The following is a 25,674-nucleotide window of genomic DNA, read 5'->3' as shown; positions in this document are numbered from 1 at the left end:
TCATCTTTAGACAGTGTGGCTCAGTCATATGTATAATATTTGCCTATTAAAAGAAAAAAAATCTCATTTCACTTCCAAGCTTACTTGAAATCTCTTGAACTGCTGGCGCATGATATTGGTGTTTTAGTGCCAAAGGTAATAAATTCTGTGGTCCTTATGACATGTTTGGGAATAGCTTTAGCATTGGAGACAGAAGGGCTGAGCTGGGCTCTTGTCTCTGTACTAGGACGATCAGTTAATAAAACTGAAGAAATTCAGTCAGTTCACTATTATTTTCTGGATACCCTGAACCTCACCCAGTCTTCACTGATTAAGCAGAGTACTTGTCAAGGCAAACTCTGAGTTAAAGGCTATGCACAAATCCAGTTTGCTTAATGCAAATTGGAAGAAAACACAAGAAAGAAGGAAGGGTATGCTGTTTTCAGTGTCATTTAACTTAGGCAGGACACTTCACATAACTTTAAACTGTTGATTTGAAACCACTTGATTAGCTTACTGCAGAAAACAGTCTTCTGTCATCAGTGAACTTAGCAATGACTGACTAGGGATCACTGTATATAGATTTTCTATTTTATTTAAGAATAAAATAATATTTAGATGGATGGATGAATTTGGAACACTGTTGCTTCATCTTTATCTCTAATTGAGATACTACCATGGATTGTAAGGCTCTGGAGTATAATGATTTGTCAGCACAGGACAAAGAGTGGACCAATTTAATAGTTGCTGGAGGGGTTAGGATTCCAACAGCCTTTGATGAAATCTTTTTTAGGTCAGTAACATTTAGAGATATAGAAAAAAATCAAGTAATTGGAGAGAAACCAGATGGTTTGTGGCTAATTTGGAAAAGTACAGATTATATTGTTGTGCAGCATCTTATTCATTAAATGAAAAGGTTTTAGGATTTTATAAGGGATAGATTAATATTGATAACATGTTATGATTCACACTGTTTAGTGTGCAAACATCAGCCATCCTTTATTTTTTTCTGCACATGCTCAGTACTATCATTGAAACCACTGTTTCAGGAATTACCATGGTGAGTCAGTAGATGACAGCCTTGTATGTATATTTCTTATTTATGTTTTCTACTGCAGAAAAAACATTTGCATGTCTGTAAAACATGAATTCAAGTATTACAGAAGTAGCCAAGTTTATGCATATCATGGAAATAATATGGGTGATTGAAGTTTCACAAACATAAGCTGATCTCTCTGCATTCCCTACCATTTTTCAGAGGATCTTTATTTGCACAGGCTCCTATTCATTACAATTACATCTGTTAAATATATGTTCATTTTTAAGTTTCTTTACTGTTACATTCTGAGTGAATATAGACACACTAGTTAAGAATTGAGTTCTGTGTTTACTTCAAGATGATAAAGGTAAAATAATTATTCGTATCTAACTGGGTAAATATTATTCATGTTTATTACAGGGCTTCTGAACATTTCATAGATACTGCAAGGGGCAACTTTTGCCTCACACAATTTGTAGCAAAAATAAGCAAGACAGACTAAAGAGTGCATACAGAGTGGGAAGTGACTGACTTAGAGTGACTTTATAAGGGAGAGGTAGAACGCAGAGTAGCACCATGTCTGCTGACTGAGCCGTGAGATCATGCTATCTTACACAAGAAAGCGCTACATTTCCCAACAGTCTTACACACGTATCATAAAATATAACACATTTTTAATACATTAATGTATTTTATATTGATGTATTGATCTATATCTGTGTATAATTTTGCAGGTATTTCAAGATGTCATTACAAATTGTTACTAGTACATTGCAACTAGTATAGGGGATTTTTTTGGCTCCAATTAGCTTAGTGTTCTTAAGGCCTTAACCTTCTGTTATGGGATGAAGAGATTTAAACTTCACAGCATCTTGCTGTCGCTTGCTGGCATACTTGAGAATATTGTCTGAGATTTTTGGAGAATCCTTTCCATTTGGCAGAGATGTTTGGATATGCTTGTTAGGAACTGAACACTACAAAATAGATGGTCAGCTCTGGAGGGGATCCTTCAATGAGGGAAAAGCTGTAGGAAAGCAGTGCCAAACAAGTAACATTTTGCTGAGAGGTTTTCAGAATAACATTCTTGACTTAGAGCCCATTATCTAACAGATGTGTATTGATTTAATAAGCCTCCCTACTGTTTCACTGTAAGCACTTAGTTCTCTCATCTTCAATGTAGAACGTGGAGCAGGAATCTATTAATAAAACGTCTCTCGTTCCAGCAAAACATGTTGGTGCCCATATTTGCCAAGGACAGTTAAGTATTTCAGAGCTAATTAAAGCTTCATTTTTTGATTGGGATGCTGCAGGCAAGTCCCTTAGCTGGATATAGTACCTGGTATATATATTGATATCCTTTTGCGTGGCCAAAGAATAACATTACAGACTATTTAGTATACTCTAATTTTCCCCTAGTGTACCCCAAAATGATCCTACAAAATAATATGTCTTTCTGTGGCTACAGAAGTAAGGAATTGACACCTTGCTACTGTCAAGCTGTTACTTCATTCTCATTTCTTTCTCTAGGTGATGTAATTACTAACTGTATTGGACTCTGCTCTTCCTTTACATTATTTTTAACATCACAGGCTTTGTTTGCCATCTAACAGTAATAATAGTAAAGTTCTAGTCAAAACAAAAATATGAATAAGTAAGGCAAATCCCTCTGCATTTGGAGGAAAAATGACAGGACAGAATGACATCAGTGCATGAACACAAAGTCTCTGTCTTTCCTGGGCTTTAGATGCGCTTTCTCTAACACTAAGGCTGGCTGTAGGCTCTGTCTAGATTGACATAAAAACTCATATGCAGCTGATAGTGAAGCTGAATATGCTCAGTCCACAACCCAATGTATCTACTACTCCAGAACTGCAACAGATATGACAACAGCTTACCTCTGCTCTGTCTCTGAAGGTGGTTCCCTTAGAAAGAAGGCAACACCCCAACCAGTTTCCCTGCCTTCCTCACTTTTTTATTTTTTACTAGAGCAAGAGACAACAAACAGGAGGGATAAAAATAGGTGGGATTTGGCACAAAATCTGTTGCAAGAATGTGTAAGTGTGGGAAGGAATTGGGAGAACCACCTCTGCTGCAGCTGCAAAGCTGTCAGATTTAGCAATATATTGGGTTTCTGTGGCAAGGTTTTGGTAGCGGGGCGGCTACAGGGGTGGCTTATGTGAGAACTTGCTAGAAGCTTCCCCTGTGTCCGATAGAGCCAATGCCAGCTGGCTGCAAGATGGACCCACCGCTGGCCAAGGCCGAGCCCATCAGTGACAGTGGGAGAACATACTTAAGAAGGGGGAAAAGAAACCTGCACAACAGCAGTTGCAGCCAGAGAAGAGAGGAGTGACAGTATGTGGGAGAAAGAGCCCTTCAGACCCCAAGGTCAGTGAAGAAGGAGGGGGAGGAGGTGCTCCAGGTGCCAGAGCAGAGATTCCCCTGCAGTCCATGGTGAAGACCATGGTGAGGCAGGCTCTCCCCCTGCAGTCCATGGAGGTCCACAGTGGAGCAGATATCCACCTGCAGCCCAGGGAGGACCCCACACAGGAGCAGGTGGATGCCCGAAGGAGGCTGTGACCCCGTGGGAAGCCCACGCTGGAGCAGGCTCCTGGCAGGACCTGCGGGCCCGTGGAGACAGGAGCCCACTCTGGAGCAGATATGCTGGCAGGACTTGTGACCCCGTGGGGGACCCATGCTGGAGCAGTGTGCTTCTGAAGGACTGCACACCGTGGAAGGGACCCACGCTGGAGCAGTTCGTGAAGAACTGCAGCCCGTGGGAAGGACTCACGTTGGAGAAAGCTCATGGAGGACTGCCTCCTGTGGGAGAGACCGCACGCTGGAGCAGGGGAAGAGTGTGAGGAGCCCTGCCCCTGAGGAGGAAGGAGTGGCAGAGACAACATGTGATGAACTGACTGGAACCCTCATTCCCTGTCCCCCTGTGCTGCTCAGAGGGAGGAGGTAGAGAATTTGGGAGTGAAGTTGTGCCCAGGAAGAAGGGAGGGGTGGGGGGAAGGTGTTTTAAGATTTGGTTTTATTTCTCATTACCCTGCTCTGATTAGATTGGTAATAAATTAATTTTCCCCTAAGCTGAGTCTGTTTGGCCTGTGATGGTAATTGGCGAGTGATCTCTCCCTATTCTCGTCTTGACCCGTGAGCCTTTTGTTATATTTTCTCTCCCCTGTCTAGCTGAGGTGGGGAGTGATAGAGCAGCTTTGGTGGGCACCTGGTGTCCAGCCAAGGTCAACCCACCACAAGCAAATACTGCTATGTTGGAATGCAGCTGTGAGGAATGGAGCCAGCTGCCACAGAGCTGGGGATGGCAAGTCATGCTTAGCACTGTACAGCTTTCTCAACAGTTCACAACCCCTATTGTACACAGTCATCTTCTGTCCCACATGCCCACAAATGCATGCTTAAAATGAAGGTTGTTACAGTAAGATGTGACCTTACATACAATGAGTATAGCCATTATAATACTCAGATTTTAAAAGCTATGTAAATGATGAGTTAAGCTGTGTGTTTATTCTGATACTTTGCATGTTCATTCATTGCTATCAAGAAGCTCAAATGAAAAAAACAATCAGTTGTGTGTTGAAAAGCAACTAATAGTTTTACACTACAGTTCTGTGGTGCTGAGCTCCAAGTATTTTAGAAGAGTTTGTGAGTAGGAAAGCTCTGATTGTTTCTGTCTCCTCAGCCTCTTGAGAAGTATTCTTGATGCTTCCACATGCATATCACCACAGACAGACATGGAAAAGTAACAAGTCACTTTTGAAAATCTTAGCCTTCAAATGTTATATTCTTTCCTACAGCTGCCTCAGTTAAAAACACTTGATTTGCATCTCCGTATTCTGTATTTCTCTAGTGTATATGTTGTAAAGTTCCGTAAGTCCAACATAGGAAGCATCCTATACAACACATCTTTTTTAAGGTAAGAAATGCTTGTCTGAGGAGGTCAGCAAGTGTTTGGAACACAGGACCTCTTCTTTCATAATCTATTACTATTTTCTGCAAAGTTTCAAGTAATTTGCTTTTCTGAATCAAGCTATAAAGCTTTTAACTCTAAAATTGATCTCATAAAGTATGTGTGTTCTAATGCTGTAATTACCTGAGGCCTGATCTTCCAACCCTTGGCAGCATAAGTAAGCTTTATTCATCTGTCTAATCTTACTGATTGAATACAGGAGGAGTCAAGTGACCCCAGCCTATCTGCTAGGTCTCTACTCAACTTTCCTAAATCACAATTTGTTTTCATATGGGTAAGTGACCTAAGTGAAGGGTTAACAGTGTTCTGTCTCTCTTAATTTGAGATTTGGAAGACAATTATAATTCAAAATGCTTCTTCTAGTTGAGACTCCTTAGGAAAGACACACACATAGCCTAGAGCTAGAAGTCCAAATTTGCTTTTAAATGCAAATATTTTAACAAGTATAACACACAGAAGCATGAACTATCAATTATTCCTACTAGGCATATGTAAAACATCTTGTTTATCACAAAGAGACCAAATTAGGCTAAAAATGTAAAATAAAAATTTGTAATTGAAATGTTGCCTGTTCTCCTTTGAAACTGCCCGTTGTTCTTATCAGAAGTAGCCTTCAGGTTGTCTTGATGCATCTGAATGGATCTTTCAATAAGAAAAGATGGGAACTACCAGTATTGGCAGTCTGTGGCATTTGTCATGCAATGAGACTTCCTGAGAAAGGTGTTAGTGCGTTATTTACAGCACTAGCCTGTCAGATAAGAGTAAAGACTTTTTCCCCTTACTTTCGTTCTTTAAAGGTCTTACTGGTACATACAGAATGACAGGAGGAAAAGTTTCATGTCAGGCAGAGTGGATTTCCCAACTTACCTACAAACAAGAATATAGCCAAAAGTCCATGGAAGTTTTGAAAGTGTTAACTTCAGAAGATTTTTTGAATCCAACTTTAACTGCAATAGACTGAAGGCAGATCAACTACAAGTTTAAACAAATGTTGGTTTTAATTTCCAGTATAGTATTGTCTCAGCCTAAATGAAATAAAATTCTACTGTTTATCTCCATCCCCCAGAAGACTTTGTTCTGAGACAGTAATACCTTGGGGTTTTGGTTTGTTTGTTTCTTTTTCCAGGCTACTACTACCTATCTTTCAGAGCTACAGCTGGGATTGAGTCCTGAACGTGATTTTGTTGCATCATTTTGTAGACATGATAGCTGTTTTACCAATACTTTCCCTTTTTCAAGGGTAGTTGGTAGTTTTTGACCAAGAAATAATTATCTTAATCATCCTCAGTGTGTCTTCAGGTTTTACACATGCACACCCAGACTTGCAGGATTAATATGAATGTTAAATATGTATATGGCACAGTCCTGTGACTCTCACGCTCAGAAAACATGCCCTGATGATAGTTATCTCTGGAAACTTTTAGTGAAGTTAGTGTTATATTGCAGCAGCCTATATGTTATTTCCCCCTGCCCCCATGTCTTCTGAGCTCTTTTGTAACCAGAAGTCTCCAATCCCTGATGGTTAGTGGACTGTTCTGTTTTGTCCTCTCTTGGTTTTGGTACAAATTTTTGTACATTGGTCTTACTGGTATGGAGTGATTTCAGAGCTCTCTACAATCTTTGTTTCTGACACCACTGGGGTTCTGTATATCACCCCAGCCCCCTTGATTTGCTTGAGATATTTATAGATGTTTTTTCTATATATCAGTTGCATTTAACCTTGGAATTTATAGTGGTTCATAATTTAATCTATTTGATGTTAACAGGATTGATAGAAATTTTTGTTTAATACCTATTTTGCAAAACAATGCATCCAAGTACTATTATTTAAAGATCTATTGTCTACATTGTTTCACAGTTCTGTCTCTGTCCTCCTACTGATGGCTTCTATGCTTTTTAAAGTTCTGAGGTTTTAGGTGTCAGAACACATGCTTTTTTTTTCCTCCAGGCTTCTTGGAATGAAAGGAAGCCTACCTCTAAACAAGGTTGGTCTCAAAAAGTTAGAAAGTTTTTTTTTTTGAACATACGGTCCCCCTACCACCACCTAGTTCTGGTTTCTCTAACAGTATATGATTAAGGAGACTTGACTCAGCTGCAGAGACTCTTTCACTTCAACTTATTAAGTGCATGACAACCCCAATAATATTTACTTCTGTTAAAATAATAGGTCCTCTACTAGGTGTTAGTATGTTGTTACACATTTAGACATTTATATATTTATCAGACACCATATTTGGCCCTTAGTAAAGTCCAACAGTGGAAGTCAGACCATACCCTTTGTGTCGCTCAGACTTCAAAAGGACATAAAATAGCCTTCACATCTCTGTATCTCTACCCAAAGTCTCTCCTTTTTGTTTGGTTTCTTGCATTAGAGAGGAAGGAGTCTACCTGAAGCAGTCGTTTCTTGTCTTTGTATTGTTTGATGTGTGATGAGCTTGGTTATCAGATCTCAGTGTGCTACTGAATACGGCTTCATTTGCTACAAAAAGTGCTATTTACAAGGAGGCAAATATGCCCTCTACTGACTTCATCTGTGGCTAGAGCTTAAAAGCTGCTGTCAGAGTGTATACAACGGAACTGTTGTTTGCAAATAAAGCAAATTAAAATAAACATCTTTTATCATAAGAAAGCAATTAGTGTTGATTCGCAGCTTCACTTGGGTTTTGTTTCCTGACCTTGACTATGACTACATTGTGATGCTTTTGTGCTTCCTCGGACAGTTTCTACTTGCATCTGCATCGATTAAACCTTGATCTCATTTATTATCTCAGGAAATGGTCTCAAGGTCACAGGGCTGGAAATTTAATTATGGTGGCAGTATATTAAGTGGCACATTTAAAGATGCTGAATCGTAGTAATTAATTTTTTGGATGGTGGTCTCTAGGGAACAGGTTTTCTCTACACTGGGTGTTTAGACATCCATCATGGCCATTCAGCTTGGCAGCTGTCTTTTAGCTTTAAACTGCGTCATTATTCATCTTTTACGACTGACTTTAAAAACACTAGACAACTATATCCTTTTTTATTGTAATATATGTCAGATGCTTGTATTAAGCTATACTTCACCTTTGCTATAAAACATTAACAGAGGTTGCTAGTAGCTACCTGGGCTGGCCTCTAAATTGAGACAACAATTACCCTTCGCTGACATCTAGTGTCAAGACATGAGATATAGCTGGAGTGCTGAATCCATTGGCCTGGAAATCCTGCACTTCCCCAGCGATTCATGCTTACCCAAGAAGCTGCAGCACTGGACATAATTAGTGGACACGAGGGATTAACTTGGCACTCAGTGTTGACTTTGTAGCAGCGCTAGGTTATTGAATGAAATGCTGCACTGCCAAGGTCTTAAAAAGCTTGTAATGTTTAATGAAGGAATGGTCATTAAACTTGCTGGATCAAATATTAGGCAAGATGGAACTGGGAGGTATTTAATAAAGAGGCCTGAAAATATGAACTAAATCACATATACTCATTTAAACTGCTGGCTAAAGCCCAGCATATTTCAAAATTGTTCACTGCTGGTTTAAGCTAAATGCTATGAACTGGGAAGGAGAACAGTAAGCAGGTTTTAGCGTTCTGCGTAACTTCACAGAAAGTTTTTCTACGGTAGAATTATTTTTCTTAAATGAAACACTTTAAGTTCATACATTATGCTGGGATTGCAAAGAAATGTTCTCTAGGGAGTGTGAGGGTATTGGAGTTCTCATAGTGAACAATATTCACAGATTTTACATGAGGTCTTTCATACCCTTTGTCAAGCCGAATCTTCCAGAATCAAGACCAAAATATTAAACAGTGGGTTTTCAGAATATTGTTAGAAGAGTTGATCCTTGCACCAGTATATTAGTAATCCTATTTTTACAGGCTGAGATGAAGAAGAAGAAAATCTCTTAAAGCTGTTGGGACAGTCAGAGAATGGAATTAAATTCTAGGTACAGAATATTGCGTGTAGCATTCCTCCTGCATCTTGTCACCTCTTGATCTCTGAAGACATAGTTCTCCAGCAGTGAAAGTCTTTGTGCTTGCAGTATTTGATCTTCTCTTAAATTCTTGCCATGAGCCCATCTAACACTTCATGCTATTTGGCCTTTCTGTAACAGTAGTGTATCTTCTTCTACGGAGATCAGTTAGATCTCCTTTTTGTACTGTGCGTTTTGTGATTAGAATTATGTGATTGTGGTTGAGATGTTTAAATGCTGTTCTTGTGCAGTGAAACTGATGAAGACTAGTTTTCCTAGGTGTACCTGTCTTTTGAGGGCATCTTACTTCACTGAGCTAACTCTAGCAGCACGGTATGTTGTGGCTTAGAAACTAACACCCTGTGGTTCATGTTAATTCAGAGGTTTTACAGGCAGTATTAGTAAATGCTGAGCGTGTCAATCCTCCACCCATGGTCTGTGTTCCTATAGTTTGAAAAGGAAAATAGCAGGTAGAACAGCCAGCATATTGTAAGAGAAGTAGAAGAGGGATCTCTGAAGTCAGATATACAAAGGCATATGGCATTTCTTAGCTTTACTTTGGTTTGATTGCAAACTTATAGGCGTGAAGGACATTTCCCAGAAGTGTCAAACAATGTAGCTATTCTCAAGGCTGGAGTGTGAGAACAGCAGATAATTTTGATCAGGGCAATTCAGTCACATACAAGCCTACTTAGAAATTGAAATGAATGATTGCACACTGGCTTCTTACAGAGTTGCATATGGACCTTTGGAACTGTCTAAATCTCATCTAATTTAAGAGGTACTAGAAAGGAAAACAAAATTGGAGAAATAGGCCAGCTGTCCTCGTGAAGTAAGGAATGTTCAGGGTATCTGTGCTGGTACATGGGGATAGTTCAGGTCCCTCTTAACGTGTCTCCTCACTTCCTAAAGATGCTTTTCTAGTTGTCTTGCGTGTCCTTTGTGGTCTAGATCTGGTGGCTTCTCTGCATGTAGCCCGTAAGATATGTTTTCCAGAATAAGGGAATGATATTTAACTTGGCACATATGACATCAGAAAGGCTTAGAAGCAAGTGGGAAGAGGGCCTATGTCTAGCCAAGAGTCACTTCTAACATATGTTTGCAAGTATAATATTCATTCAGTCTGGCCAGCTGGTTTCCATCTACATGTGGTTGACAGCTGCTTTGTAATTTCCTCTTAAAAACAGCCTATATGCTTGTAAATTAGTTCTCATACTTTCAGATATTGCAATAGAACATAAAACTGGGAATAAGGTATACTGATCACTCCTGTGGATCATCATGGTTATTTTCTAAGTGCCCTAGTCTACTCGTACATTATTAAAATTCGATAAATTGCATGTATAAATGGTTGTACATCTAGCCAGGCAAAGCAGAGCAAATCAGGGCTAGTCACCATTCCTGCAGATATTCAAAAAGCGTGTAGACAGGGTACTCCATAACATGGTTTAGTGGGCATGGATGATGGTTGGACTCGATGACCTTGAAGGTCTTTTCCAACCTAAATGATTCTATGATTCTATACAGCTGCAAGAACAGGATAGTCAAAATGGTTAATTTTTTTCCCATGAGTTTCTGAAGCAGGCCCTTTGTTCAGAATCCACTGGATTTTGTGAGGAAACAAACATATCACAATATAAGAAATAAGGTGGAATTGCAGTATTTGATGGAGGATTATACCTGGAGCTTACTAAATACCAAAAAAATTAAAGGGGATATTTGGATATTCTTTTTGTCAAGCTTATGTTTTCTAACTTCTTGTACCCCATTTTAATGAAGAGTGTTTAGACATTTGAGTTGTTATTCTCCGTGCTATTGATGGATTCAAAAGTGACTCGAATACATCTGCATGTAAATATTGCCATCAGTATGTATGTATGTATGTGAATATTCACAATGGAATGGGGACTAGCTGTATAGACAGCTTAAATTTTGGAACATGTAGAAGACAGAAAATCAGTATAGCTTAGGTTACCACTGTTGGAAGAGTGATGGATGTATAATAAATAATCCATAGGTTCAGATAAGTTTATGCAAGTGATTAGGTGAGCAGCTGTGCACAATAAATGGAGGAACAGAAGAAAAAAATCATTAGTGATCATTTCAGAAGAGGCTAATGGTACCAAATTAAGTATTCATCATGAACTGCTTCTTCAGCTGTAGTCATGATATACATTTTATTCATATTACCTTACTGTTGGATTAAGTCACTGACGTTTTTCTTGAAACCAAGATAGCAAATGTTCCTGCAATTCATGTGGAATGATGTACTGTATGAATGGCAAAACTAGGCTATTTCATGTCTTTTTATGTCAACAAGCGCAACAAAACCACTTACTGTTCATGTCTGGAGGCTATTTTATCTAAAATGCTACAGTAGAAGGGCAGCAGCGATAGAAAATGGTTGGACTTTACCTCCCTTTGTAACAGACTTGCATATGTTTGGTCAACCAGAATTTCTCTTACTGAAAGGATGGATTTATAAAACCAAGAATGGGAGATTTGAATCCAAGCTGCAAGTCATCAGAACCTTCAAATGATATATCAGGATTTTTCCTCTGCTTTTGAACTATCTTTTATTAGCATTAAACACCATGTCATTCTTGTAATGACTTCTTGCAAATGTAAAATCTTGTTTGAGTAGAAATTTCCTTAAAACATTATTTAAAATAGTTATCCAGTATTCTTGCTTTACTTTTTTTCTAGTTCTGAATGCCACAGTTTTAGCTCATATCAGTGTAAGTTTCTTTCATATGAGGTATGCAATAATTGGATTTCTACGTATAAGAACTGTCTTTCAAAACTGTTTCAGTGCATACTCACATGACTGATATCCTCATAACCATCCACCCTGAACTACATTCAACTTTCCTAAATGAGATTTTATTGGAACTGATTATGATTAGATAAATGGGTGACTTCACTAATGTATAATACACTTTTCAATTATAGAGTATGTATGATAATTTACATTTCTTGTTTGATAGTATGATATTTATGTGACATATTCTGGATGAGATCTGCTGCTGTTTATATAATGGCCTTACTTTTCTCTTAAATTAAATCGGCTTTCAAGTTCTTTCAATATATTTAATTTTTTCAGATAAACAAAGACATTACAAATCCACCTTAATTTACCCTTCAGTGGAATGAAACGTACTGGTGGATAAATTCTGGTCCCCAAATTTGTTGCCTAAGGAGACAAATTCTGTCATCAGATTAACAGATGAACATAATGTAGATTGGAATAGGAATTGTCCCCAGCTATGTGAGTGCAGAATCAAGCAGCCATTATCAAATTTACAGCTGAGAGACTGTTAAACAAAAATGGAATTTGATGAAGAAACACTGTTTCTTCTTTCTTGCAGTAAATGACTTATGTCTCTTAGGTTAACAGTTTTCTTTACATGTAGAGATTTTGCAGGATGCATTGCTGATTTTAAGGTATGTGAGAATTAGAGCATCTTCCCTGGCAAAGGACCTTTGGGCAGTGGAAGAAAGAGAAGTGTTTCATGCACTTTTTTTTTTTTCTTGCTAATAACCTATACAACTTTTCATCTGGTGTCAACACCCAGAGAGACAGCATTCAGTGAGAAAAGAGAAACTACCTATGGATATATTAATAGATTGTATCACTAAATAGCTTTTAAACTTTATATTAAAAGAAAAAAGAAAAAAGCTAAAATGAAAATTTTGGGTCATATCTGTAAACTCTAATAAATCAAGAATTTTGAAAACTATCATGTTACACAATTTAATTTCAAAGTGGGCAACATATTAGAGGAATATATTTTTCTAATTTAGTCTAATCTCTCTGAATGTCTCCAGGAGATCAACAAGATTTCCTGAAAGAAAACAACTCAGCATGTAATATAGTGTAAGAAAGTTCAAGATAGAGGTTGGTTTTGTTGGAAACCCATGAATGCTCCATAGCAGTCTTCCCAAAAGGGTTTAAAGAAAAAAACCAAAAACCCAAATAAGCCATGCAGTTGTGGTGAGGTGTCCCTTTTGTGTTCCATTGCTCAGTGTTGGTTTGTTTTGGAAGTGGCTATCTTTGGAAGTGGTAATTTTTCTAGTCATGCACTATTTACATAGCTTACGTGTGACAATACTGATACTGCCAATCTCTGTGCATGTGTGTATTTATATATATCTAGCGTATATATATTTACACACACACAACGTCCTAAACTGGCAGAAATTCCAACATCCCTACAACATGTATAATGAATTTATGCTTAGTCAGTATGGAACTGACATGATACTCTGATATTTGGCTTTTAATTCTTTAAAAGCTCTTTTAAAAATATACCTGATGCTTCTGCAGAAGCTCTGCAAAGAACTGAGAACTCAAAGCTATGTTTTTAAGAAACTTCGAAGACTGCGACACTTCTTTTTTTTTTTTCCTCCCTTAATGACAAACAGAGGCAATTGGTAATATATCCACTTCATATTCCAAATTTTCAACTGTTTTGAGTATCCTTCTGCTTTAATCATTCCTGGCTGTCCTGGTTTTGGCTGGGATGGAGTTAATTTTCTTTCTAGTAGCTGGTATGGTGCTGTTTTGGGTTCAGTATGAGAAGAATGTTAACACACTGATGTTTTCAGTTGTTGCTAAGTAGTGTTTATACCAAGTCAAGGATTTTTCAGCTTCTCATGCCCAGCCAGCAAGAAGGCTGGAGGGGCACAAGAAGCTGGGAGAGGACACAGCCAGGGCAGCTGACCCAAACTGGCAAAAGGGATATTCCATAATGTGTGACATCATGCCCATTATATAAACTGGGGGGAGTTGGCCTGGGGGTGTGGATCACTGCTTGGGAACTAACTGGGCATCAGTCGGTGAGTGGTGAGCAATTGCATTGTGCGTCACTTGTTTTGTGTATTCCAATCCTTTTATTATTATTATTGTCATCTTATTATTGTTATTATCATAATTATTATTTTCTTCCTTTCTGTCCTATTAAAGTTTTTATCTCAACCCAAGAGTGTTACTTTTTTTCCCTGATTCTCTCCCCCATCCCACTGGGTGGCGGGGGGAGTGAGTGAGTGGCTGCACGGTGCTTAGTTGCTGGCTGGGGTTAAACCACAACACTGGCACAAGTCCACTGGACTTAGAGAAGGAATGAGGCCAGCTCTGGGTTTAGCTGAACAGTAGCATTTTGAATATGGACACTGAAATTTGTAAGGTCAAGAGTTTGTTAATAAAACATAATTGTGTGTACTTTTTGCTTCCATAAAATGTTTCATAAAATGATCACTTTATTCCAGTTAATATTCTTGTTGTGCAGAGGTTTCTGCTATGGGTCTGTAACTTGTAAAAATATGTGAGTTGATGAACAACTTGCATGGCCTTTGCCAAGTTACTGAGTTATATTAATAGCTGATCACAGCCTACTGTTTTATTAGGACAGTATTTTCTAAGCTATTGACAGATATATTAATGACACTGGCTGATGAATAAACTAGCAGTTTTAGACTGAAGTTAGGAATTATATTTGTAGAGGAAATTCATTTTTTCCACAGTAAAAAGTTTATTAGCCCATAGGACAAGGGGTAATGGTTTTAAAATAAAAGAGGGTAGATTCAGACTAGATATAAGAAAGAAATTTTTTTACAATGAAGGTGGTGAAACCCAGGAACATGTTATCCAGAGACGTAGTAGATGCCCCATCCCTGGAAACGTTCAAGGTCAGGTTGGATGGGGCTCTGAGCAACCTGATCTAGTTGAAGATGTCCCTGCTCATTGCAGGGGGGTTGACTAGATGACCTTTAAAGGTCCCTTCCAACCCAAACCATTCTGTGATTCCAACTCACCGTGATTAATTTGAATGAAGATAGCCATGTCATGCTTTCTGTGAAAGAGGGAGGAATAAGATAAATACTGGGGGACTTCTGTTCATTTAACTGGCACAGCTCTTTGAGGAGGGGCATCCTCCTCCTTCCCTTTCCTAAAGCTCCCAGAAGCGTGAGGGAAAGACACAGAGCCAAGAAGTCTCCTTGTCTTAAAACTGCTGAAACACACTCAAGCTATGCAGTCGGCAGTCCCTGAGGTTTTTCGTTATGCAGGATTTGGATTGGGAAACAGGAGTCCACAAAACATTAAGCTGAGGGGGAAGCTATGCTATGAAATGCTGTTGTGGAGGCAGTCTGCATCTAAATTCTGGTGGCTATTCGCATGGCTTTCTGCAGCCCAGCGACAGGTTCTGTCCCTTCTAGTTTCTGTAATAGGGAGAGGGCAAATGCATGAACAAGAGACTGTGTCAACAAGGCTTTTAAGTAAGATGCAGTGCCTGTGGAGAAATGCCATGCAGCACCTATCAGTGAGTGGGAAAAAAACTGAACCGGTAGCAATCTGGAGATCATGCTATTATGTCTGCAAGTCCTTCACGTTATGGTCAAAGACTGTCTTACAGGAGCAAGTAACTCCTAGCTCCTCTGGTGTGACAGGTGGATGCTGCCCTTCGAAGAAAAAAAGGGGGGTAAACAATCTAGACTGTGGTTTGAGAAGCCCTGAAGAAAGCTTACAGAGAAGGCTCAATCTCATCTTTGTTCTCTTGCTGTAAGAATAATCAAATTGCAGAAATGATGTAATTTTGGACTTCAGTGAGTAAGCACAGAACATCTGCATATATAGGCTGGAAAAGACAGTTTCATGCATGCTGCAATTTGTAAAGTTAGAAGTGGTAGTTCAGAGGAGTGAAAGTATTTTCACCTTTGATTGTGTTTGAAAGTATGGAACTGTGAATAACCTGCAAAGGACTAAATTGTATGTTCTGTGTAATTACACCATGCACCATTATTACACTGTGCACCGTACTACAGCGAAACACATAGTTTCTTCTGTATTAAAAAATAAAGTATTGTTAAAATACAGCTAAAATGTCAATGTATATGACAATGTAAATGTATAGAGAACAAAAAGGAGGTTGGGCATCAATGTATGTTCCGCAAGGGACTGTTCATTTTCTTGGAACATTGAACAGCAGTGCTCCAGAGTGTGGATGGGTCTTCATGTCCAGGGCTTTTACTGTCTAAACAATGATTTGGAGTCATACTGTCGTAGGATAACTCAGGCTGGAATGACTCCGTGGAGGTCTGTAGTCCAGTCTCCTAACTGAAGTAGGATCAGCTGTGAGATCAGACCAGGTTACTCAGGGCTTTATCCAGCTTTGACTTGAAAACCTCTGAGGAATTTCCTGAATCTTCCTTTCCCACCCTTTCACATGTTTGTATTACTTCTCTCAAACTTCACAGGTTTTATTTGTAGGTATTAGGAATTCTCTATGTCGAACAGTGAAAGCTGAGGTAAGCAAGTCAAGGCACTTGCTGTGTGAGGTAACTATAGATGTGCATGCTCTTGCACTCAAGATTTGTGACCTGAAACTGACTTCTCTCTCTAAACTAGTTCACTGCCTTTCAGTAGCAAACTACTGAAAATGCAGGTAACCTGATTATGAAAAATCAACTGCTGTGTAAAAGTAGACTATACACTTAAACCTGTATGAGGCAATGCAGCTATATGAGTCTTCAAAACATAACCATAATTCTCTTCCTCCTTTAACAGGACACCACCTGCGATTTAAGTCACTAACTATTCTGATTATTTTAGACAAATTTCAGTGTGCATTTTCCTTGTGTCTCAGTAACGAGGAGTGTGTTCCAAAATCACCCTACTACAGCTAAATGTGAAAGCATGTGTATTTGATTCATATTGAGCTTGGAGTTTCTTGTACTGAAATAAAACAGGAATACTCCCAAGAAGTAAATACTTAAATAACAATAAAGCTGATGCAAGTTAGAGGAATGCTGAGTCCACAGAATGCATTATTAACGGCATATTAGCATACACATTGGCTGAGATGCATAGGTAGTTGTGCATGCTGTAAATAATTCTCTGGGTGTCAAAATAGTAGTGCGCAAGATAATTGAACACATTGCAGGCAAAATGGCATGACCCATTTTATTTTCTTTTAAAATCATGATTCATTCATGAATCAGTGGATAGCTGTTCTCAGATTTTAACAATCTGTTAAAGCAGTTGGGCAAAATCCTTCAGACTGGAGGATTACTGATGACCTCTGTTCCTGTTGTCCTCATCTAAATTGGCATATGTGTGTGTATATACATATATGAAGCCTTTACTATCCCTTTAGATTTCCTTTCAGAAATTTCAAAGTGTGGTTGCTTTGCCCCGTTGACTTTAATTTTGTTCTTGTGCTTCTCCACAAAAATAACTTATTTTCTAGCCTATCTTTGACTTTATAAGAACTTCCCAAGGAGCAGCCAAAAAGAAATCTGCTTCAAATTGAAATTCTTGAATTCAGGTATGATCATGCAAACAACCAAGCAGAATTTATTTAACCTTCAGCCAGCTGCTTAACCAAGTTGAAATTATTGATAGCCCATCAGCAATGATCAAGATGGAGAGACTAAATGAAGAGGTGCCTTTTCTTTTTCTCCTCCACTCCCTGTCCCCCCCGTCCCCCCCCTTTTTTTTAAATAAGAGAACCATTGAGCTGGTAACAAGACTTGAAATGCCGTGTCAGTTCAGCTAGCATGGTCAAGGAGCTCAGCTGTAGAAGGGAAATAAAACTGTTAAGTTATGGCTGCCCTCTAATCAGTCACAGGGGTAATGATGTTTGGCTTTAGTCAGGTTATATGTCAGTAAATATACATCTCTCAGACAGCCTTTAAGACAGCCTTAAGATCATGCTTATTGTTTTATATAGATAGGGGTCGGATGCTGATATATGGTGGTCATAGGCCACTGAAATAAATTTCACAACATTCAGCAGGTAAAGTTAATCTCAATAGAACAGAATGTGACTGCAGTTTTGATAGAATATTCATTCCATTGACAGTGATGGGGCATTTTTTCTGTTAGGTTTTGTGCAAATCAGTCAAATGCAGATGATTTTTTTTTTCCCTGCCTTGATTCTAAATTTATCTCTACCTGAACTGACCAATTACATTCAGTCTTTAGTGAAGAGCCTTGGCAAGTTAAAAATTCCAAATTCCAGCTTATAAACACCATGGTGAGCTATATTCTGTTCACCCACCCTGCTCACAGGAACATATGAATCAAATTCAAAGGTAAGGAGACCTCAGAACTCCAAGTTCTGCCAAGTACTGGAAAATCCAAATGTCATCTCTTCCATGTGTGAGTGATAGTGTGAACTCTGTCTCAGGAGCAAGGGACTGAGACAAGACCACACCAAAACAGGTACCTAGACTTACAGCACTATGAATTGAAATCTTACTATAGACTTAGACAAATATTTTTTACCATATTTTTTCTGATAATAATATTTAAGTCTTTCACTTAGGCTTACTGCTAAGGAATTTGTATCTATTTGCAAATACTGGATCATGCCTTCCGTTACTGTAGATTGACATTAGTCATTAAAGTCCGCTAAGTGTCTCAATAGCATTTGAGAGTTAAGATGCACCACTCCACTTTTTTAATAACATACATTGCGTTGTTATAAAAAGCAGAAGGTCCTATTATGCCAGTCTCTGCTCTTACTAGTATCCAGTATTACCATTCCACAGAGTAAGAAAACATAGAAATACATCCTACATGCATTTCATGTAACACCAATACAATTAGACTGGAATTTGATGAAGCCATATGTGGTATTTATTCCATAAGTACAACTTGCTTTGGGTCTTAGTGTATAATGTAGTGTTCATTTTTAATTCAGCAAAAATGTGGCTCTAAGTCTAGGGTTAAACTAAAGCACCAAGCTGCCCAATGCTGTAGCAGCCTTTAATCCAGATCTAGAATAACAAAACTGTTTTAGTTTCATTTAGTAGGATTTATCAGAGCAATGGCTTAATCCTAAAGTTTTAGTTTGTGTTTTAATTGTCAAATATCCATCGAATTAACGGAGAATTTGTCTGGATAAAGACCAAGAGTGGAAAAACAACAGGTAGTGTCCAGGATTTGAGGCAGAAATTGTTTATAAGTTGATTATATATCAGGCTTTCAATGTTAAGCTTTGTTGATGTTGTTTTGTGCTTTTTTTTTAAAGTTACTGTAGTCTATGAATAGTCCTTTGACAACGAAAAAAACCAAACACCTCCAGAGATCCAGGTAAGCCCAAGTTTACTACCAGTGAGAACATGGCACAAGCATTGTTTCTATGTTTAAGACTGATGGAAATTTAGAAAGCAGCTGTGAATTCAATTTATATGTGATGCTGAATTTAGTCTTTATAATACTTCTGGATGTCTGATTATAAGCATGCATATACTGGTCACAATGTTTAATTAAGTAAGTGTTAAAATGTTTGGTTTTCTATGACTTAAATTCTGGATTGCTCCTCTGAGAGCCCCAGCCTGCGGTCTACGGTCCAGCCAATTTCACTGGAAGACTTACTACCTAAAGGGTACAGAATTTGTCTAATATTATTATCTTCCGAAAGAACAATTTTTGCTGTGATTGAGACAAGCTCCACAGCTTTCACAGTGCTGTTTTTCTTACGCATTCCATCTCATGCATTCTAACACCTGAAATCTTCCTGCTTTAAGCTCCTAAGCAGATGGTGTAGAAGGCATTGCACTCTGAGTTCCATCATGTCCTTATACAAGCATTTCCAGTGGGGTCCATTGAAATATGGCCTAAAATTCCGTTAAGAAAGAACTTCATGTTCTGCATGCACTAAAATATCTTGGATTGTTTGCTTTCTAAACACAATGCAGAATTCTTTAAAATTGCTTCAGACAACTTAGCCAATAACCTACCTACCTTTCCTACCACCGAGACCTCAGATCTTTCAAATCACCTGCAACTGAAAAAGGATGTGTCCTGGTTTCAGCTGGGATAGAGTTAATTGTCTTCCTAGGAGCTGGCAGTGTGCTATGTTTTTGAGTTAGGTATGAGAAGAATGTTGGTAACACTGATGTTTTCAGTTGTTGCCAAGTAATGTTTAGTCTAAAGTCAAGGATTTTTCAGCTTCTCATGCCCAGCCAGCGAGAAGGCTGGAGGGGCACAAGAAGTTGGCACAGGACACAGCCAGGGCAGCTGACCCAAAGTGGCCAAGGGGGTATTCCATACCATGTGACGTCACTTCTAGTGTATAAACTGGGGGGAGTGGGGGCGGGGGGATCACCGCTCAGGGATTAACTGGGTGTTGATCGGCAGGTGGTAAGCAATTGCACTGTGCATCATTTGTACATTCCAATCCTTTTATCATTACTGCTATCACTTTATTAGTGTTATCATTATTTGTTTCTTCTTTTCTGTTCTATTAAACCGTTCTTATCGCAACCCACGAGTTTTACTTCTTTTCCTGATTTTCTCCCCCATCCCACTGGGTGGGGGCAAGTGAGTGAGCAGCTGCGTGGTGCTTAGTTGCTGGCTGGAGTTAAACAACGACACCAGATAAAACAGGCAGTAAAGGAGGATAGGAGGGTCCTTATTCCCTGTCACTTTCCACTTATATGCTGTTCTCTCTTCCAACACAGCCCCTTAAAATAGCAAAATTGTACCTTTGAGTGTAAAGGACTTCAGTTCCTGAAGAAATTTCTTCAGGAATCCTGAATTTCTTCAGGAACTGAGTACAAGTCATGTTTTCATACTTGCTGAAAGGCACTCACAATAAATTCCTACAGGAGGCTTATACAATACAACCAACGAATCCAGCTTTAGCCACCTCACCAAAATTTCTTATGGAAAGACAATCCTGGAGTACAGGAGGTTTACTCAGGAAGAGTTACCTGGTAAACCTAATGATACCTAGAGCACTTGATGAACCTCTGGGTCTATGCACATAGTCTTATCCTAAACCATAATAAAAACATGCACTCCACCATCAGATCCAGAACATCAAATATGTACCTTCCTCAGTAGCTTGGATTCTTGTGAGCATCGCAATCTGAATAGAAGCTTCATACCAGTCTTGACCTGCAGGTCAGAAGAGAGACTATATCATGTGGCTGCAGATAATATTACGGATATTATGGATCTACTACTCCTGGCTGGTGTCCTTTTAAATCTCAATTAAGAACGAAGTGAACTGTTGGAGAATATTTTTAAATGTGCTTCATACTTTTACATTTTGTGGACATACTGGTCATGAACTCTCATCTGGTATCCTTACTTTCTGGCTGCACCTCAGCATCTGTGTCTGGACCCCTGGCATTTGAAATAGCCTGTTGGAGGATTTGGAGTTTGTAGTTGCACTCTGAGAGCATGAGCTGGCCTGCATGTAACACTATGGTTTCACTAAGCTGACATTTCCTAATGGAATATTGCCCCTTCTAAAAACTTTTGACAGACTGGTCTAAACTCCATACTAGCACCTAGCCTAGCACCTTTCTCTCCCTTGAGCCAGTTATTGACTTCAGTAGGAGAGAAGCCAGGCTAACACTGAACAGTTTTGGAAACCCCAAACTGATTGTATAATTATGGACTCTGATATTTTTATTAAAGGAAGTTCCTTTGTTTGCTTGGGTTTTTATTTACCAGTGATGAAAATAATTTATACAACAGTGGTTTGATTCTATAAATGCATGACCACCTTTTCTTTTAGAAATTTTTTGATGGATTTTATTTATGGTGTTACTGTGTTCTGTAATGTTATCAGATCAGTGTGGGGAACAAATATTTTGTCATTGATATCGGGATACTAGTCTGATAAATTTGCCTTTAGGTAGCATTTATACAAGTAGGCATTTAAGAAGCAGGCCTTATTCACAAGATTATTAATTTTACAGTTTTAAAGAGTTTTTAGAAATGTTCTATGCTCATCTATCTATCTGATGTTTTTTCTCTCCTTGCCCCATAGTGTTATTAAGAGGCTCTTCAAAGGTAGACAACTACAGTATATAGATGATACCCATTTGTAAAACCAAGACTGCTGAATTTGCTTCGTATTTCAGGGTATGGGAAACATGCAAACAAAAACAACTTACCTGGTCTACAGCCAATTTGGTTTTGACAAAATATGCTACAGATTATTTAATCTATATTCTATAGCATTTTCATTTTTAAGATTTAGAGTTAAGCTCAGAGACTGTAATGTTCACAGTACAGCTGTTATATTCGCTAAATGCTGATCCAGATCCTAAGAGAAAATGATCATATCATCAATATAAACATAACAGATTTTACCTTTCAAATCTGCCAGGAGAATTTTTACGATACTCTGAAATGTTGAAGATGCTTTTTTTTATCTTAGAAGGTATTAACTAGTCTATATTCACTACAATAGGATTTTTAATTTTTTTCCTAATAGCTAATTTTTATTCAAAGAAGATGCTCTAATATTCTGGGCTTGTACAGCACTTTTAAAACAGGTTTTCTAAGATATCACATGTAGTGACTGATACTTCATAAGCTTTTTGATGCAAATGTCATCAGCTGAAAAATTCCAACTATTACCAGGAACCTCATCATTAAAAGAAATCCTTTACGTGTGAAAACTGAGTAAGAAATGAGACTGTTTGTCTGGACTATAAATAGGCATGAAATTATTCAGATACTTTCCATGTGATCATCACATGTTAACTTTCACCTAGTAAGGCCTGTTTCAGGAAAGCGCTTAGACAGGTATTTCAAGCTATCGACTTCTGTAAGCGTGTGATTAAGGGCTTTCCTGAAGAGTGACCCTAATTATCATTCTTATGACTTAAATAAAGTTGGCTATGTCTGCACACCTACTTAACTTAGGGAACAAAGATTCAGCTTTTTAAATTAACATACTAAAGGTTTGTATTTTCCTCATTTAATATATTAAGTTCCTTCCTTCAGAGCAGGAGAAACATTTTAAACTATTTTTGAAGAGTTTGTTAAGGACTGCTGTTTTTTAACTCCTCTTTCCCTCCTCGTCAGGTTTAAAAAGCATTAAGTTATAGGTCCCTGAATTTTCTATTACAGATTTTACTATCAGCTAATTCTGACTTCTCTGTTTAATATTTGATCAGTGTCTGGAAAGGCTTTCGTCTGAAGGGAACATATGATCAGTAATGACTTTGATATTTTTTGTCATGCTGAAAGTTGGCTATCTTTTAGCAATGCTTTTAAGGCTATGAAATTGCTTCTGTGTTTTGCAGTAATGTACCTTGTATTGAGTTTCAAAAGCTTGAAGTCCATACATGGTATCCCTAATGTCAATGTTTCCTTATCTTCTTTTTTACCTTTTCCTAATTACATGTATGCTATCATCCAGTATTATAAGCAGTTCTCCTAGAAGCATATTTTCAGATTTAAAAAGAAATGTTTTTTCCTATTTTTTTCTGTTGATTTAAAGAAAACACATTAAAACAATTCTGATGTAAAAAGCAGCTCTCATTTAGGGCATGTCTCTAGCTTAAAAAAAAAATAATGAAAAAAAGCTCCTGCTGCTTTATAATGATTTAATGAAAAGTAAAAAAAGTTCCCTTAACACGGATAGGGATCAGCATGATATTTTTACACTGACATAGCTAATTCCCATGAAGGAAACGCACGTCTTTTAACGTCTTTAAAAGCACCTTTTAAAGCACTGTACCTTCCTGTATGCCAAAATTTTTGCTGGCATGATAACATCAGAAAAAAACCAAGTCACATGAGTCACACCCTTTTGTGTAACTACATTGGTGTGACTGTTCAGTATTGATTATTACTTCTGTGCTGTTATAGATTCTTCATTGCAACATGGTGATCTGCAGAAAACCATGGAAATAAATATTTGCTTTGTTTCTTACAGCTTATTTTTGAAGAAGAAAACAAAACCTTTTCCAGCTGTTTTTCTGAAAGTATAAACTGTTCCAACGCAAAGATGTCTTCAAGAACTACTAATACAGGTAATTTTTTAACATTTCATAATAGGCTACCCAAGAACTACACCAATGTCCAGAAAATAGAAGGCAAATAGTCAAGTAATAAATTTCTAAGTTTACATAAATGATCTGGTAGTATAGGTTCAAATCTATGCAAAAATGATTAATTCAGCATTTTACTGAGACTGATAAATGAGATCTTAGCAATATCTGTGTATGGGTTTTTAGATTAAGCTTTTTCTACTTATATCGTCACTGAACAGATTTTCAACCCTTTTAAGTAAAGTATCTTTTTCCTATTTTTCTTACCGGTACTTAACAACTTACAGCTTATTCCCATATCAGGAAAAAAATATGAAAATATCAGGAAAAAAAAATCAGGAAAAATACTTCTTTAATGTATATCTAGAATTCAGACACCCTTTAAAATGTTTATGTGGTTTTTTTGTGTTTGTGCAACAAAGGCAAGCTTTGTGCCAAGTTTGGAAGGTACTCTGGGAGGAATGGAACTTAGTAACTCTTCATAGTATGTACTTCTAAATACTTAGCAGAAAGCAATTTATTAACTACTTAACATAGAAGTTAATCGAATCATAGCTGGCTAGAGCCAAGACAGATATGCCAAACAAACTTTTGCCAACCTGTCCATTTCAAATGCAGCTAACTGATGTACAAATTTATCTTATGACTATGAAGGTGGTAAGCTTCAGTATTAAAAGGAGATATTTTCATGGATTACTGTACAAGTTCACTGTGACTGGTTTTAATATAAAGTATTCCCTGCAATGAATACTTTTGCCCAGTTACTGCTGAAGAATATACTATGAAGACTGGTTGATGATTCTTCTCAGTAAGCACTTCCTAGGCTGTCTTTGCAAGAAAAATCAAGTGTCTTACAAGACGCAATTTCTGATTTTGCTTTTAATGTCTAGTGGTCCTGTGGTGATTGGCACAGATTTGGCTTTGAAAAACCACTATTTAAAGATTTCAAATTAAAAAGATCTCATTAAAAAACACATCCAGAGATAAACTGCAGTCTTTAATCACATGGGCATCATTGTGCACACAAGTGATCTTTTGGAATTTAGTGGGATACTCTCATGAATAAAGGTTTCCGGAACTGACCTCTATTTTTCTTGCACTTGATTGCTGAAACATAGAGATATTTTTATTAATTAAGATGAATTATTCTGATATTTTCCATAAGCAAAGTTTCTGAATGCAACTATAACATTATTTTCCGAGATATTTGTCTTGCCTTATAGCAGGTGTTTCATCACTGTCAGAAACGCTCCCTGTGTAGTTCCCAATGAAGCCTCACAAACATTTAAATCTCCTACTAGAGGGGAAGTTGATTTAATTTAGAGTCAAAATACTTTTTAAACCTCACTACCAAAAAAAAAAAAAATCCACAACTTTTTTTTTTTAAATCAACTCTGGACCTGAGTATGATTAACAGGAAAATCTCTCTACAGCACTACAAGGAATAATTAAGCTGTAAATTTAGTCTGTGTTTGCCAAATGGGAAACAATATTTTTCACCACAGGCTCCCCCCACTCCAACTTTATCCATCTAGATAAACATAATTAAGTAATGGCTGACAGTTTGTTAGCATTTTATTACATGTGTTTGCAAGGGCATTAAGAATAATCATAAAATGCACAACAAATATTATAGGTATTGAGGTTTTCAGCAGTGGAAAACGTGACTTTTTAAAATCTGGGCTGGAAACATGTATTCCTACAAATTAACTGTTCCTCTATGCAGAACAGTAATTGAGATGCTGCTGTCTTAGTTGATTTACATACACTAATTGCTAGTTCCTATTAAGCACTGAGTAGTCACCTGCTCAATAATACTCATAAATTAATATTTTCAGATAGTAGTTATTCACAAATAGTAAGAAACACTAAATTCACTTTATATTTTAGCAGTGAAATTG

The 25,674-nt window shown here is 37.8% G+C and overlaps 1 long non-coding RNA gene across 1 annotated transcript in view; it reads left to right on the top strand.

Annotated features, from left to right (window-relative positions):
• The window catches only part of LOC128151530 (uncharacterized), an 86,859-nt gene that overhangs the window by 60,236 nt on the left and 949 nt on the right, over window positions 1-25,674 (top strand). Inside the window, exon 2 of the long non-coding RNA XR_008238404.1 lies at window positions 23,659-23,755. This is a non-coding gene — a long non-coding RNA (uncharacterized LOC128151530). The remainder of the gene's footprint in view (window positions 1-23,658; window positions 23,756-25,674) is intronic.

Source organism: Harpia harpyja, chromosome 14 (assembly GCF_026419915.1).
Source record: "Harpia harpyja isolate bHarHar1 chromosome 14, bHarHar1 primary haplotype, whole genome shotgun sequence".
In the NCBI taxonomy this organism is placed as follows: domain Eukaryota; kingdom Metazoa; phylum Chordata; class Aves; order Accipitriformes; family Accipitridae; genus Harpia; species Harpia harpyja.
This window is presented reverse-complemented; position numbering and strand designations above follow the sequence as displayed.